Source organism: Apostichopus japonicus, chromosome 6, assembly GCF_037975245.1.
Source record: "Apostichopus japonicus isolate 1M-3 chromosome 6, ASM3797524v1, whole genome shotgun sequence".
In the NCBI taxonomy this organism is placed as follows: Eukaryota; Metazoa; Echinodermata; class Holothuroidea; order Aspidochirotida; family Stichopodidae; genus Apostichopus; species Apostichopus japonicus.
In genome coordinates, this window is record NC_092566.1 from 1,218,398 (window position 1) to 1,236,821 (window position 18,424).

The 18,424-nt window shown below is 36.0% G+C and overlaps 1 protein-coding gene across 1 annotated transcript in view; it reads left to right on the top strand.

Moving 5' to 3' along the window:
* The first annotated feature begins 1,899 nt into the window (after positions 1-1,899).
* The window catches only part of LOC139968600 (uncharacterized), a 29,235-nt gene continuing 12,710 nt past the window's right edge, over positions 1,900-18,424 (top strand). The window contains exon 1 of the mRNA XM_071972754.1: positions 1,900-2,169. The gene's annotated coding sequence lies outside the window, so the exon portion shown is untranslated. The remainder of the gene's footprint in view (positions 2,170-18,424) is intronic.

The following is an 18,424-nucleotide window of genomic DNA, read 5'->3' on the forward strand; positions in this document are numbered from 1 at the left end:
CCATCCTACTTGCGATATTTTTCACATAGCGCTTTATACCAGCAATAGGTCTCAAATGAACGCTTTACAGACGTTATAGTACCCCTGGTTAATGATAACCTGTCCCAGAGACAATCCCTCCAGGCGGCTGCAGTAACATACTGCGCCCAATGACAAGTTCACAGGTACCCATTTAACCCCTGCATGGGTGAAGAGAGGCAAGTGAGATTAAGAATCTTGCCCAAGGACACAACGTAATGAAGCAGGCAGGAATCGAACCATCAATTATTGGATCACGAGTCCGACACTTAACTATGAACCATCATCACCATATCACCTCCGAGTCCTTGCAATCTCACAATGGCAAGGCCGTTAGCTGGTAGCGAGATTTTTTTTCCCAGCGCGGTAAAGGCCGTCATTTGCATACCTCGCTTCTCATTGGCTGCAGTCTTGCACTGTTGATGCTGGGAAGTTCTTGCTTACGCTATGCGTGTGTGTATGTACATGAACATACACGTGCAAGCAGTGGATCGTGATTCGCATACACGTACTGTATGAACTGGCCACTGTGTTGAGACAACGTTGTTAAAAAATTTGTTAAAATGTTTTTTATTTGCTTTTGCGCGGACTTGTTTGTGTACATTTACATCCATAAGTTCGTAAAACAATACTGCGACCATGGACTGTGAGTGTACACGTCTCATATAGATGACTGTCCTTCTTTGAAGGTAATGATTACTTAGGTTGATGATCCAAAACTGAAAAGCCAATATATCGAATTAGTTAGTTTTGACGAGGGTGAAGCTTCGAAGTGATGGTGGTGGAACTTGCTGTACATGGTACTGCGATGGGCAATGTACGCAGATAAGTACCAGGCGTTTGATTGCTTCAAAACTGTTTAAAAACATTGGACAGCTTGACCGTTTCTGGTTGACTATTAACTTGGGATGCTTTTAATCTTTAAACTGATAGACTCATCTTAATTCTGAGCATAGACATTGATTTGAATTTCAAATTCATGACCCTTTGAAACGGTTTATTATGACCCTTTGGCACGGTTTTCAGATAATATACTACGAAATCTAGGCCTAGTATTTAGTCATGCATGTTAGTAGTACCACTGCCATTGTGGATTATAGTTATTGAACACAGAAATTGTCTTACGTTTATATTATATGGTGCTTTTTTTGTATCATCTTCAAACTGTTCCGGTTTGATTTAACTTCTTTCAATTTACTGAGCAACAGAGTTGTGCGATACATAACCACAGACCCTCTACACCCGTGGCATAAGACACCGACAAATATATTAACTCTACTCAAACGCGTACCATTGTACATTCTGCTGCTAGACTGTTTTCTTTTTTGAGTGTAGCAAAGTGGCCTTGTGAAATGTGGTATGTGATGAACGATTCAGTGCATCAGCTGCTAGTTGATATTGCAATGAATCTTATGTATACGGACCGCAGCCAATGAGAAGCGAGGTATGCAAATGATGGCCTTTACCGCGCTGGGAAAAAAAATCTCGCTAGCTGGTAAGGTAAGTAACCCTGTCAAGTCGTTGAAACTGACTTGAAGCAAGTCTTTTATCATGCTCGATGGTCCATTTTTGCAACTACTCATGCAGTAATAACATTAGACTTGACCAAGTTCGTTATATTTTCAACGGATGCTCAGTGGAAAAAAGTTTTCGCTTGACATTCAGTGTTCTATTGACATTAAAGGTGATTAATAACTGTTAACTTGTGGGTGCCACCAACAGCTAGAAACAGAAAACGTTAGTGTTTAGGTAAACAACTTGCTCAAAACCAAATGATTCTTCCGAAGAATTACATGCAAGGTCACATGACCAACGAACTTTCCCTGGTCACGCCCCCTGTTCATGATATACATAGGTTGTTAGTATTAGGCTGCATGCATAGTCGTTCATTGATTTGTACGGATTCTACGTATGTAGGCTTCATTTGCATGAGTACTTCACGGATTTACGTACGTGTGTACCATTACGTTCCTGTGTGTACAATATACGCTAAGTAAATACTACTACTCGTATCGATTTTGCCGTCTGCTAGTGCTACTGGTTTAACGGCATAACCGTCTGCAAAGCACAACTTGGATTCTTTATTTATCGCTAAATTGCCAAGTTGGACATCGGAATAATATATTGCAGCTATTAATTTTCTCATCAGAGGTAAACAATATGGATTTTTTTTAAAGTAAAGAGTAACATTCGAAAGTTCATTTAGAATCGCGATTGCTGACAGCAAAACATTGCCGCAGGCGTAGTATATTGTAAAACGTGAAGCCTAACGTAAGCTAATGTTGTCCCTTAGACTAGAGTTAGACTAACACGTTAGAATTTTGGTATCTGTATGTTTACTAGCAATGCTTTGCAATATTCCTAACCAGCAGTGAGCACATATGCTTCGTAGTATATAGTGGCTACTTCATGATTTGACATTTATCCGCTTCTAAAGCGAGGCGAATATTACCGTGGTTAATTGCAATGCCTGTACTGTTGCTACCACTTACTGTTGAATCGCTAAAAACAAGTGCTAATGTTAGCCATAATACTATAGTGTCGGTTAATATTACTAATCTATAGCCTAGGCCTAACTACTTCAAGGCTAGGCATACTACAAGGTAGGGGCATCACCTATTGTACGGTGTACCTAAGTTAGGTGCCAAGGCTACAGTCGCATGATGAATAAACATTGCTAAACTGTAGCTGGGACACTGCCAATTTTAATTTTGTTCTGTGGTTGATTGTGAATTCAACATAGGCCTATGCTAGTTCCTGATTTTCATCACATTTGTGTATTTGCTACAAAACACAGATTGAACTTCTGCTGGCAGGGAACTTGTACTTGCAAAATGCAGAGTGTAAGGAAACAAATGAGATCAACAACATGAGTTCAAGTAGAATTCTTGCAAAATGAGTAGTTTATGAGCACAAGGCTCTAAGCAAGTGCATAAGTATGTAAGTTTGCATAAGATCCTTATCCTTTACTACTGTTCAAAATGCCTCGAGTACAGGTACAAATCCACAAGGGTGACTAGCTCTAGCCTATAGCTAGTCTGTGGTAACAATATGAGTAAGAACTCACTACAACCCTGGTCCGGATCTAGTGCCATTCCTCCATAGGTACATACCGCCATAGCTTTCCGCTATAGGTTTAGATCCTTTCATTTTGGCAATGGATTTTACCCTGGTGTACAGGAATGTATCGGTGAAACTTTCTTTCAATCGAGTGGAAGGATAGGTTCACCGTCTTCAATGTGACAGATCGCTCACTAGACTGAATTGTAGTTTAGACAAGATTGGGGAATTGATACATGTGCAGTCTTTAATGTACAGGTTGATTGAATAGTTTTAATTGTAAGTTCGTAGGAATTGATACACTGTCTTCAAATATATAATAGTTGGTTGAATAAATCGATTTAAATTAGGCTGGTTGTTAATTAAAAAAGACAGATTCTGTTTGTCGATTTAAATCACAGATTTTGTGGATTTTGCGGGGCCTAGGTAAAGTGAAGCAAAGCAATATACAGTGCATATGCAACCACAATAATGTGCTCTTTCCCCCATGCAAAAAGTGCTTTACCTCGATGGCGGTAACATGGCAGAATGGCACTTTTTTCTATGGCGGAAAGAGCACATTTTCTATGACGGAAAGTACCGATATCGGAATGACACGGCCCCCACCTGGTCCAGCCTATAACAAAACCCTCTGAATAAAGCAAAACATTTTGTGGTAAATTGATTGTTGCAATTTAAACTTATGTTTTTAAGCTTAAATATTTCACGTTGTGAATCCAAACATCTAATGATATCAAATAAGGTCTTGTATAGCCAAAAAAATATGTTGCATTCCTTGGAACTGAAGATTTCTTAAGTGTTTGGAAAAGAAACCACATTAGCATACTTCTCAGGGTTTTTTCTCCAACCCATTGGCCAAATTTGCAGATAGAAAAGTGGTCACAGTTAATCATGCTCTGTAACACAGATGGAGCGATTTGGTTTTTTGAAAACAACTTAGTTTTGATAGACCTTTTCCTTATCGGTACCCCTTTATTGTAGCATACTGCTGGCAGTTTGGCACTCTGGAAATGTCAATGGCAATGATGGAATTATATGATTGTTCCCCATTTGTGACTGTTGAAAAGGAAAAAGACATGTGCAGTTGACTGTTAAAGGATATGCAGGCCTAGCCTTGTAATTTTGACCAAGCCATGTAACAATTGCATATCGATACTCTTCAGTTGAACTAACTCCTAAGATATTGTATGAAGTTACAATAACTTTATTAGCGAATTAGTAACTGATTAATCCTATATAAGTAATTTTTTTGCATATTTTATAAACCTTTGAAGTCTATTGGTTTATTTAATAATTTTCAACAGTTTTTATTGTAGTTTCTACTAATATACCACCTCTAGATGGCAACCAATGTAAATTAGTGGCACATGATATCACAGAATAATTTATTGCTCCAATCTTTTGTAGCTGTTTTGAAGTGTCTAATTATTATAGGTCTGTGTGTATTGCAACGATCTAAACTTTCTTTAAAACTTTCTCACTGTTTGTGAGTGATTGTTTCTTGAATTAGGATTGTTGTTGTAGTCCACCACATAACACAATTTTAGGGTGTCTACTGTACACACAAATGGTTTCTTAAATTGTGTTTCACTTCTCGCTTGCATTTTCACTTTACAGTATGTGCAGGGCAGTTGGAGTTACGAAAATACTCATTTCGGTTTTTAAAGGGCTTTTTTAAAAGCTGTGTTCAGAGTCGATTTCAATAAATGTATTGATGTACTGTTCAATATTTTTCCACATTTAAGTCTCATAGCAATAGGTCCTTCAGCTTGTTCATGAAATTCAGTTTCATTTCAACTAAAGAAACAAGTTCAGGTTAATCCTTGAGAATTTTTCTATGAAAGCAGTACTGACATTTATAAAAATAACACAGCAACTTAATTTGAAATACTGCAGTGAACTTAAAATTAAATATGATCATGTTACATCCACATCAAACTGTTCCATTCAAATCATCGGTTCCAACTGTCTCACTGCCACGGCCCCTGGGGGTTACACAGGAAACTATGATCAAAGGTAAATTGTTTCCAGCACAACAAAAGGTGGTGGAAGGCTTTGCTATTCCTGAAGTTTTGCATGACTGCTATGTACATAACTATATACTGTATATTACTGTGGGAAATAACTTCCAAACACAACACTAGCTATGAATCATCTTGCATTGAAATGTTTTAAGTTGATTTGCTCCCTGTGCTTTACCTGTGCTCCAGTTTACCCCTGGGAGCCTGGAGGTTGTTGACATAATCTGGCTTTGAAAGGGGGTGACAATTTCCTTAATAACACCACCACCAAACAAGACAGGTCACATGTAGCAAGGAGGTTTGCAAAGCTCTTGAAGTGTAATTGTTCTGATGAAAGCCAAATGCTCTTTCAGACTTGGATCACAGTATAGCTCTGTAAGGACAATAGATTTTATTGAAAATACTGTACCCGAATATTTTAAAGTGCTATAATAGTACAGTATATTTCGAATATTTGAGTTTATAACTTTTCATATGTTGCCCTGCATTTGAAAGTTGCCCTTGCCTACTAATCCCTGGTATAAAAAGACCTCTTTCCTTTTCAAATGTGGATTTGAATGCAACCTGAAAGCATATTTAAGTTTAATCTGGTTTGCGATTTCTTGGTTTATCTGTGCTGAAATTGTTCCTTGCCATAAACAGCCAGAGATGGCACATGTATTTATGTGTCTTTCATATCAATTGGTATCTTGGCAGACTTTCTTTCATTCAGGAAAATTGGATAAATTTAGATTGTGTGGCTTTAGTCACAATTTTTACAATATTTTGGGAACTGTATGAAACAGGAAAAGACACAATTGTGACATCAGTATTTAGAAATATTGATTGTAGAAGAGGACCCTTGTAGGACTTTAAATGTAAACATAATCATATATAGACCACATGTATGCATGGGACATTTGCTTCTCCTTCATTATTCTCTCCCAACTTGGAAGGCACTGGCCAGAATTTATGTCCGGGGATATTGTAAAATAGTTCTAGGAGAGGTCATTTCAAAGTGAACACTGTTTCCAAGTAAGGAGAAAGATGTGGTTAACCACTATGTAACCAAAGAACTCCCTGTTTTAAACTGATAATAAACTCTCAAGAGAATTGTTCCATGATTCTGAGACAATATAAATCAAGATGACCCCCTGATCCTATGCTTAGGGATAAGCAGGGTACACAATACAGTATTAGTGAAAGGTTCCACATGATGACAGGTGTGTGTACATGGTGAATTGTCACAGACAGTTCTACAAATCCACTAAATAACTCAATCACTGGTAACTTTCTTTCAAGGAATTAAGGAGATGTACTGCTTACATATATTAAACAGTAAGCAGTTAACCTTGTACATTTTGCAAACGACTGTCTGATATTCAAAGATTAACAAAAATCATAGCTGGTCACAATTTTAAGGAAGAACTTTATGGTATATTATTTAATCTGTTGAACACATGCAAAAAAATGAGTATGATAGTAAAACCAATGGGATAGATACAGGACTCTGGAACTATAATAAGAGTTTGAAGAAAATTCAGTTCTGTTTGGTAAAAATGACTGATATATTGGGTTGTGTGGTTGTAGTAGATGCATATAATATATATGTGTGATGTAAGTACCAGGTTTAGTGAATTGCAATCAATCCTTTGCTTGTTACTGTATGAACTAAAACTTCTATTTCAGTAAGTGAGTGATGCAACCATGGGACCAGCATGTTTCATCACTTGCAGATTGGGTTGTAATAGGTCGTCAAAAGAAAATTTGAAAATATTCCATATATTGAAAGTTTGGCAGAGATGCTGTAAGGGCTGTGTATGTGACTATCACAACATATCACCACTTACTGTGCAGTATATTTCAGTCAGAAAAGTAGAAATATCCGCAACAGTTTACAAGCAATTGAGAAAGGCATTAAAAATCCCAAATGCTGTGACTTGTTGGACTTTGCTAGGGTTCGCAGAAAAGCATTTTGCAATGTTTGTGTGAAAGAATTCAAGAAAAGAAAAAAGGAGTCGAAAACTAAACAAGGAAGTAAGTGAAAACGTCTTCATAATCGTGTGAAAACAGATCGTGGTTCAAAAATCTTTCCAAGAATAAATATTTGATGGTATCACTACATATTGCTAAGGGGGAAAAAAAAACAAGAAACCCTTGTCATCCCACTATCCTCCTAAAAGCCAGCTACACGCTTGTACAAACACCTGGACAAATTGCCAGGCACCAAAAGTTTTAAAACAACACTCCCAAAATGGTGGCACACTTCACCTAGTCTGCATGCACTCTCCTGTTGGATGTCTGTAAAGTATGTGGGGACATAAGTTTACAAGACCTGTTGCCTGTTAGCCTTTACACCAGAGGGGGGGGGGTGACTCTTTATCAACCTTGGGGTTCTACATTGTTTAGAACCAACCAATTTCCTCTTCAGATGGATGTGATCAATTCCTGTCTGCTATTTTCAGTCCTATACCAGTTTGTAGACTGTGTCAACAATAATGAACTTTTGAACATTGTACTCTAGAAGGATCAAGGCCTTCCCGTGTTTCAGTTAGAATAATTTAAATACAATCGTTATTGTCATCCTGTCTTGTGATACCTACGTAGTAGTGTTGATAATTTAGCCAAAGTGATGGATTCGTTTGACTTCTGTTTCACCCCTTGAGCTTGATTCTAAATTTACAAAAATCATGGTTGATTTACGGGTAATGATGGTTAGTGGTAAAGTTAAAACAGATCAGTTTTCAATTGTTTCGAACCTGTAGGTCCTCCCACCCTGTTACATGTCAAGGCTTTAAAAGGTACCCCAAGTGTCAATGTTTGTTATTTACAGTTGACACAAATGGCTTTTTTTTTTGTGAGTATATATAGATAGTGTAGTTTTGAAAATGACTTTCATCAAGTGCAGAATGGATAAATGAGTCAGCTACTGTATTTGTGTTACATGTACATGCATACAGTACATGTATAGATGGAAACTATTGCATCAAATAACCTTCACAATACACTGTTAAAGACCAACTATGGAGACTTTTCGATGAACATAAAATCCCACCATTTTTCATGTATGTAATCCTTAACTGATTCCAATTACATTGCTGTAATTAACTTTACCAATTTCGGACGTTAAATAAGTGAAAAATGGGACGAAAAGTCAGCTTCTATTTCAGACATTCCTGAAACATTCCTAAGACATCAGGTGACCATGTGACGTCAACGTTTGTATACCTCACTCACAACTATACTTTTAGTGTGTAAAGTCGTATACTTGAGCTGCCAAAAACATCAACGATATTACTCCTTTTTCCTCAAAATGTCACAATTCTGTGTTGTTGGAGGTTGCAGTTATACCTCATCCAACAAAAGCATCAGCTTTTTTAGATCTCCGAGTAAAAGAACCGACGTAAAACGCCGCAGACTTTGGATCAATTTTTTGAGATCCACGCGGAAAGATTTTTCAGCACCCGGAGTATCTCATGCCCATGAGTCCACATGCATGACCCTGCTTCTGTGTATGCTGCAAATGTCTCATTCTGTGAAAATTATATACTGTCGATAGCTGTGTCGGACCATGGTCGGACATAGCTAATGTGAAATTGACCGTAAACACGCCCTGGACGTCCTTACATGTAACATTATATCACGCAATTGACAGTAATATATTTACTGTAAGAGATGACCGTATATATATATACCGTGCCAAGGGTATAGCATTGTTAGTACATGTACGGTAGTTAGTTACAACTCTCGCCGGCGTTGGCTCACAGCATGTGTAAAAAGCCATGTTAGGATTTATCTATTTCATTTGTTGTATTCCAGTATCGTGAGTTCGTGATACATGTGTAATATTGTCCGTTCTGTTTATTCCGACATCTGCATGTTCCAAGGAGTTGAATAAAAACGGTAGTATGTAGCGATCGGACGTTTTATTTCGTTAGTGACTGTCTTGTGATTGTGGGATGTTAGTACTGGTCAAGGCCTGTTTCAACTAGACCTAACTCTATGGAATTACACAGACTCACGGTAGTTTTTCGCCCAGGATTGAACAAGAAACGTGGATTAGGATATTCACTGCTAAATTTGTTTATTGACAAGATACTTTTTCTGTGTTTGTATACTTTTGGATATTAAAACGAGTAAGTACTATGTAAGTATATTGTACCGTACGGACCTATTGACGCTACGCTATGTAAAAGATGCCTCCATTTGAGTGAAAATTTTGCTAATAAAATAAGCAATTTAACTAAAATTTCTGCTTATAATTGTCTTAAAACTTGTTGTTAACCTTCATGTGTTCTTGTTTTAAGCTAACAGCTTTTCAAACGCTCGAAATTGGAAGTCAAAAACAGTACAATTGTTCGCTATCTGTGTACAAACAGTGCCTATATCAGCGTTTGATTTTCGCGGTATACAAACTTTGACGTCACACGGTGACCAGAGGCTCCTTTGGGTCAATCTCTGTTTTCAGACATTCCAGAGGTTCATGTCACGTGACTACCGAAAATGTCCATTTTCGTGGTCGTTTTGGATGGGTTATAGTAGGTTTTCGAAGATTATTTTTTACACATGTTGATTATGGGTATGTAAACTCCTAAATTAATGGAAAATCTCAACAAAAAAAATTGCCTCCATATTTGGTCTTTAAAGGGTAGTCTGATATGCTGCTGCAGTGTGCATGTATACTCACATACAGTTTTTACTGTACAACACGTTTTTGGAATAATTCCTATTTTAATAACATAAAATTATATCTGTTTACTCAATAAATTGCCACTGATTAGACTCTTATAGATAGATTCTTAAATTTGAGAACACTGATACATGTATACTCTCTGTGCTTTGAAAGTGCATCACAAAATTCACCAGTTTCATTTTTGACATGACTAGTATTGATCTGTGTGGTGTGCTGGTATCGTTTACCAGTACTTGAAACTGGATGCTCACTAACTAACCAATGAGAAGACATAAAGTGACTACTCTTTTATAATATATGCAAGTTCATTGATCTGTCCGGTAATTATCAGCACTTCCAGGTCAAAAATTGATCAGCGATAGTCAAATTTACTGATAAAAATGGGTTTATTGTACATTATTTGCGAGAGTGTTTTGAGAGTGGTACATAATTTATCCATACGTAACAGTTGCCAGGGTTGAGTGTGTGGCAGGTAGATACAGTATTATACTGTAAATGCCAGGTTCTGAGTTGGAAATGAAATTAAAAAAATTGTTTTCAAAATGCTATCCACATTTTCATGAAACTGGAATTTAATCCATTTGTGAGATTGCAAGGGAGGAAACTAACATACGAATTGCTCATACAAATGTTTCTCACTTCAGTTCTAAGTTCCCCCGTGTTGTGAAATGTCATTGAAGTTTTACGATTTATTTTTCGCAGACATTGCTAATACTCTTCCATATATGTACATTATACTCAAATATTTCTCAATATTTTCAGCAAGTTTTTCCAGCATTCTGTACCGTTTGATATAACCTGCTTACAAACTACAAAGAAACGCCAGATTTTTTAATACTTAACAATAAGGGAACATTTCAGACAGCTCAGTTCGCACAGAATGAATTTGCTTTGTTTTCTTGACTGGTTGAACCGTTCAGGTGCGTTAGTAGTAACCGTGTCTTTGGGAGCATCCAACTGTGTGAGTCACATATCCACAGGGTATAAAATAACACATGACTGTAGAAATTTGCCTCCTGTTTTGTGTGAGGGAGACTTTTGTCATAATTAAGAGGTAAACGTATCACACTTATGAATCAGTCGTTGATTAATTCCTAATCTATTTAAAAGAGAATCAAAAGGTTTGTGATTGTGTTTTCAGATAATTTTGTTTTCAGATAATCAGTGGGATTAAGAGGCGGTAGAAAATTGACCCCATCACATGATTAGTACGTATAATACTTGCAAGTTTCTTCTTCTTTTTCGTTTTTTTTTTTTCCGGTGGGAAAGGGAGACAACTGTACACAGTGTACATACAGAACTTGATACTTAACGGTTGATACAGAACTTGATACTAATCAGTGAAGGAATACACCAGATTCTGAGGGTCATGTTGCCAGATGTGTTGTGTAAAGTTCATCTAATGGAATGCAGCTAGTAGCTTGATTACTTTATAGCTTCATTGACATTTGATAATGAAGTTGTCCAGACATTGCCATACAACAGTTGGAGCAGTATGTTTTACATTTAGCGACAGTCAATTAGCATATGTTGTACACAGCATGGGCTTGTACTACAGGTCCCCATCAGAATAATATGTGAATTATAAGCATTGATAAACGCATTGCACTTACTGTAGCTAATAGGCTCACTTTAACAGGCCTATTGTAGGCTATTGTAGCCTTATTGTTAAGGTCATTGCTGTACTGAAGTAAAACACAAATGAACAAGAAAAACAAGAAAAGAAAAATTTTATTTGGGAAGTACTTTTATAACTCTTATTTAAGTCTGTGAGGAAAGTGTGTATTAAATCAACCTTTTGATAGAACTTGCTGATTTTGTGGAAAGCAATTTGTTAGTTAAGGCCTTCTGTACTATCCCTTACTTAGTGAATGCTGTATTCCTTTAAAAGTTTGTCTATATCACTGTATTGAATGACATGTTCAGTTTCAAATTTACTTCTCATATGTTTGTACAAGATTAATACAAAAATAACATTACAGTTAGTAAGGTTAACATATGAAGGAAACTAGAAAAACAGCGAGGCTGTTATCTCAGCTAGTGACCAATGCAATGGCAAGATCTCCAGGACGAATCACAATTTCTTCAGTAAGAGCGAGGGCACCCTGCTCCAAAAGTCTTAGGAGTCTGCCAAGGCTATAGACAGTGTGTAATGTGTTCATGTTAATACCGATGTACCCTATACTGTATGTACAGTATGTCTTGAATGACAATAGCGAGCTACTATGCTGTTCAATCTTGTGCTGATATGCTTAAATTAATTTAAAATGGATTTAAAATGAAAAAAAAAAGAGTATTAATTAAGCACCCAACAATTAATTCACAGCTCAACGGACAGCTGCTGATCGTGTGGTTTATAAACTCGGAATGCAGTAGTGAAGCGTAAATCGCTCGACAAGGTTAACAATTGCATAGACTTTTGTGAATCCATGGAACTGCAAGCAAAACTAGAACTTTTTAAAATTACGTACCGGTACTGTGTGTGCTGTATAGTGTACATGTGTCAGTATACCTGCATTAATATGATACAACATATAAATTATGTATGTAATTCAGGAAATACTGTACCTCGTTTTCTCCTCATATTTTCGAAATGCTTTTACAAAAGTTGAAAGCAAAACTTGATGAGGGGGATTTTCAAACAGGATATAGAGACCACCTCGCTATGGAAAGATCATCGATGAAACGGTAACATGTGAAGAACTTTCTATTTTGGGTTCTGATTGGGTTTATCATTAAACTAGTGCCGTATATGCAATGAGGCATCACATGGTTTTAACAGTACTGCACTGTCTGCACATCCATGCAGTTAAATTTCCACTTAACATATCATTATTGTATGCACTTCATTGCAGAAAATGATTACAAACAAAAACTTCCACAAATAATTGCAATTCTTAAATAATAATATTGTTACAATACCACATGTAACACTGTATATTGATAATTTTTTGCAATATCATGTTGTTTTTTGTATTTTTTACTTTCCCAAGGTCACTTTTAAAGTGCTTTGCCAAGTTTGTTTCTGTGCTTTGTGTGTTAGATGTAAAGCAATATACAAACTGTGTTACAACAATAAAGGTGGTTGACAAAGTATCACCTGCTTTGAAGGTGTTAGTTTTCTCAGAGATTTTGTCACAGCACATATATTGTCAGCTGTTTCATGGTGGCCTTCACATTGTGATATATAGCACTCTGAAAGATTAGCTATATAATGTGTATTTATTAACCAGTGTGTTGTGGGCAGGGGGGGGGGTGTGGAGAGGGGGTTAGGGAGGAGGGAGTGATAGGAAGGAGGATAGTGGACGGTCTGATAATTTTGCTCATCATGATAGCACACTGAAAATGTTAACTGTATGATACATAATTATTCACCAAGCTTGGTGAGGGGGAGATGGAGATAGAGATAGGGGTGAGGGGGGGACGAGATAGGAGGGAGCGGGAGGACTGGAGGTGATAGTCTAATAATTTTGCTCATCATTGTCTTTGTAGGTCCTGATCTCTCCAGGCTCTCACCTGCAACCCCTATCCCCTGCTCCTACAAAACAAGAATATTAATTACAAACAAGCAAATAAATCGTGCAAGAGAAAAAAAGCCATTAAGAATTTTTTTAGATAGTTTGAATGGAAATGTATAGTTTAATACAGAATGATTTGCTTTACCAGCAAATGTTACTTGCTGTTTCTTTAAAAATAAAAAATTGTGGTTCTCTTTATTCTCCTCATCTTTTTTTCAGTTGAAAGTATTTTTGTCACTGCGATAAAATTTGGAAATAAATTGTGTCCTGATATTTTGATCCATAAAATCGGTTGTTATTGTCAAGAAAAGCAGGCGGGGGGGGGGGGGGGGACTTTGTCGTCATGTACAGTAGAAGCTGAAAACAACTGAAAATCTTACTTCTCTCCCGCTGTCAGGAGACCGTAAAATTTGTTTGATAAACTCATCTTGTTTTGCACGAATGTCTTTTGCCAGACTAAAATAAAATGATGGGTTCATAATATATTCATCACAAGCTAATGGAATAACAAACACAGTTGCCATGGATTCAAATCAACCAATTTGAAAAACAAAAGTTGCTGAAATTACTTTTTATGCCCCAGTGGTTTATTAAGCACGGTCCATAATCGTCTATGTTGACAAGGTAATTTTCCTTTGAATACAAATGTTGCTCTAGGTTTCGTTAGGTTTTACAGTTAAACGACTTTGATGGCAGAATGGACTGAATCCTTGCAAGCTACTGTAACAACTTGTTTAATACAGCGTGTGTGAACTTTTGAGAACTTCATTTAAATAGATGATACTTGTAAACAGTTCAGTCTATTTACAATTGATAGGATGTGAAGTAGTATAACAGTAGTTTGTATTAATTATTATTATTAATAAGTGAAGTTTTTATATCAGTTTTAATAGATGATGAGGGATGTCAAGTGCTGTTTAACTGATACAGTCGTCATAGTGATATAAGTTTAAATAAAACATCTTGCATGTATGTGGTAAAAGTTGTTACCTAACCTACCCCGTACCAAGTGTTACGAAAACAAGATCGTTATTTATAATCAAACTAAACCAAAGGTCCAAGAATTTCCCACTAAGTAAAGGTTAATAATTGCAAGTGATTGACAAACTTTATATGATGATCAACATTTTGATTATTAGATCATCATGATGCCTTGATAATTATCAAATTACTATTAATCCCATGTAACAAGCAAATTGGATAATTATAAACTTTTTTCCCCTTACAAAACAAAAAGAAAAGCAAAAACGATGCTATTTGTGAAAAAAAAGGTAGAAAATGAGGAAATACTGTATTCTCATTGAATGGTGTGTACACATGTTCTGTACTTTACTTATATGTATAAAACAGCACAGAAACTGAACATATTGGTAAATGAACTAAAATTTATGTTAATCATTCTAAATAAAACAGATGTCACCCATCGTAATTAAAATATCACACTTGCCTAATAAAATATGTAAATTTATGCTGTTAATTTTGGGGAAATTGTATCTATGACACACATCTGAGAAAGGGCTGAGATGGCAGCAATGTTTTTTCTTTTGTCTTTTTGAATACAATAGATATCTGAGGATACTGTCGCAAATTAATTAGTGTTGTCTTATAAGAATGTCTGCCTTGGGTTGAATATATACAGTATGTATGCAATAAACTTGGCTGTGTTCTTGAAGGCTGTCTACTGTACATTCTGTATGCTGCACCATCGGTCATTTTTTCTTTCACTTTGCAAACTTCTACAGAAATATTCTGATTTTTTGTAAAAGTTAGTGATAAAGTGTTATTATAACACTGTACCACTGTTCCCTTACAATTGTCAACAAGTAACTGTCTCTAGGGGACATTACAGTAGGTAGAAGAGAGAGAGAAAAAAAAAGGAAAATAGTCAAGCTTGTGCTTGAAAAGTTTATATTATTGTTTGCCTTCGTTCATATAAATATTTTTTATGACCTTAGTTCTGCATGATAATAACAAAAGAGCCTTGTTATTGATATAGAATACAGCAGTCATCTTTTGTACTGTATGTTCACTCAAGCTAGCAGCTGATATGCATGCAAGGCTGCCACAAATCTGTTTTGTTGCTTCTTGATTTGACACCAGGTTTTGAATCAAATACCATTAGCAGCAGCTTCTCTCCCCTATGAAAACAGTGAGTTTTACCCATTGTGAACGGCAAAAGATAATTTGGTTTTGAACGTACAGTAAGGGAATCATTTATCCACAAAATCATCGCAAAATGCTATACCAAATAGGCAAATGGCTACACAATGGAACGTAATTATGCATGGCAGTTTTTGCACACTGATAGCATACTACTGTCAGTATTTTATGAGAAATATAATTCATCATAAAACCGAAAAATGCTACACAAAATATAAACACTAAATTATTCCCTGTCATTAGCTGTACATATTATTTCATGTATACATGCCAATTGGTATAAACTTTGTTAACTGAAAGTAACAACTTAATTCCTTTTGAAAGTAAGAAGTTAACCCCCCCCCCTTTTTCACCCATAATCCTTACTCCCTCCTGACCTTCTCCCAGAAAACAAACAAAAAAGAAGGCGAAAGACCTGTCAAGACATAGAATCAAATACAAATTTATATCGTAGGGCAATGTTACAACTGATATTTTGTTCAGACTCTTGTTGAGTTAAAATTAACCATTACAACTTATTTTGGAATCTAATTCTGGCCAGGTATTAAACAGTGAGTGCTTTGGCCGATCTCTTTGTATTGACCTAAAGAAATCAGTTTCACAATTATGGCAGGCTTACAGATCTTTCAAAATTGATGATTCATTATATATTTTTTGGCAACGTATTAAATTTACGTTGTTCCTCGCTTACCTGTCTCCCCACGACTTTAGCACTCTTGCTCTATCATGTCTAGAACGAACTGGTAAAATTTAACACTTTTGGGCCCACTATGTCCGGACCTCCTTTATCAACCATCTTTTGATACCTTGCCAAATTTTGGCAGGTGATATCAATTACTTTGTTAATTTGGGAATAAGTTTTATTTTAATTCATTGTACAATTTTGTTGTTGTGTTGTTGATAGTTCTCTCTAGATGTACATCCACATGTACATTGTTGTGATATGTTTTTTGTGCATTACAAGTATATACTGAATGTAACTCGCTTGCTGACAACATTGTTTTAATACCCAGTTTGAACCCACTCACCATGGTTGTCCTGACATGATATTCTCCCCTACTAAAGTGTATATACCATCTTTGATGTGCAGAACCTCCCCAAACATTACCAATTATTACCAGGCCTGTCATTTCACAGTTGGGGTTAACAGATACAGTGAGTAGTGATGTATTATATGGTGTAACAACCTGGATTACCTTGTACATTCTGCTGGTTAGGGCAAGGTCAAGTCTTCGCCCCAGGGGGATCCATTCCTCAATGTCAGGTATCCCTGTATTCCTGGGGAGAAGGAAAACTCAGAAAACTAAAAATATATTTCCCTGGTCTGCCACTACTGCCCAGACTTAAAACAAGAAAAAAAAGAAGTATTTTAATGTATGGTAAGAAAGAGTTTCTTCTGACATGGAATGCCAAATAGATGTTTTAGAAACATGTTTATTGTCCATTTGGCATTCCATACTTGCATTATGTAAAACAGTACTATAGTTAGGCTATATTCTTGATCCCTTTTGTTACAATGTACCTATCATCCTATCAACTAATGCACAGTTTCCTGGCCCGGAGAGCATTTCTATGAATCAGATTATGATGTACTGTAGTGTAAAAATGGATGTCAAATACATTTAATGCTTTGGCATGTTTTACTGAACCTATGTTTCAAAAAAATAGAGTAGTAACATTATTAGCATTTTTCCTAACTTTCTGCCCTACATTTTTAATACAATGCCATGAGTCCTATACTTCTCACTGTATTCTTGAAAATGAATACATGTACTCTTAGAAGACACATTCTAAACAATATTTGAAATATTTGTTTGCATTTGAGGAAGATTCTGCTATGTTAAAAATATCCTCTTATTTAAATATCTTTTATTTATACCTACACAGGTGTTTTAATAATAATAATAATAAATGAGAATTATATAGATCTTTGTAGTAGATCTTTGTAGTAGATCAGCAGTTAACAGTTTTTTTTCTCTCTCTTTAATATGTATTAAATGATATAAAGTTCCATGCATTTTCATCTCATGCATGTTTGTATGGATGTCATTGAAGCAAATAGCAATTGAGTTGATACTGCTGACATTACACAGGGCCATTTTGCATTGTATAAATTGCTTCTGCTCCAGCATTTTTCTTACAGCTACCGTATGTTGTAAGCCAAAAGTCCATCGTGTTTAATGCACACAATTAAGAGTCTGAATGGTGGTTGACGCACCAGTATTTTATCAGCCAATTAGTAATTAACTAAGTTTATTAACCATGTGTGGGTGACATAATACATGCTGGTAGTGCATGGTGGTGGATTCACATCATTGTGTTCCTTCAAGCTTGTGGTTTTAACATGTCAGAGGATATAATGGGCATTCAAGACACTAACTTGTAAAATAGAGTTTGGAATACAGTAAGTTATTGTATACGTTCAAAACAATTTAACTGGTAAAGTAGTACACTTTATCTTGAATAATCTGTAACATAGATTCTGCATTGAGATGGGGTCATTACATTAAGCAGGCCCAGTTTGTGCATTTTATCATTTAAACTGCTCAAATAGTTGGTTGCCATTTTTTTTTCTCCAGGCCATTTTCTTGCTGTTTTGCCCAAATGAGCTGGGTACATTTCAAAGACAGTTTCCAGTTGATTCAAACAAGATACTCGATTGATTGATATGTAACACTGGTCATGTGAATGTTAAGTATCTGTAGGAATATATGAAATTGCCTTCTAAACATATCATCACGCAGAACGTTTTGGAATTCAATACTTAAAATTCAAGCTAATGATTGTTAGGATGGAATTTTAGTATCGAATGCTGTGACAAATTTTCCAAATAAAAGGGAAAACAAGCTCTTTCAAGAAATTATTGTGAGATGAATGAAACACTAGACTGCGTACCAAATGTTGTTTACAATATTACAGTAAATTGCTGTATGAACTTCTCTCTACAGGTTTATTTTCCGTATTCCTATTTACAC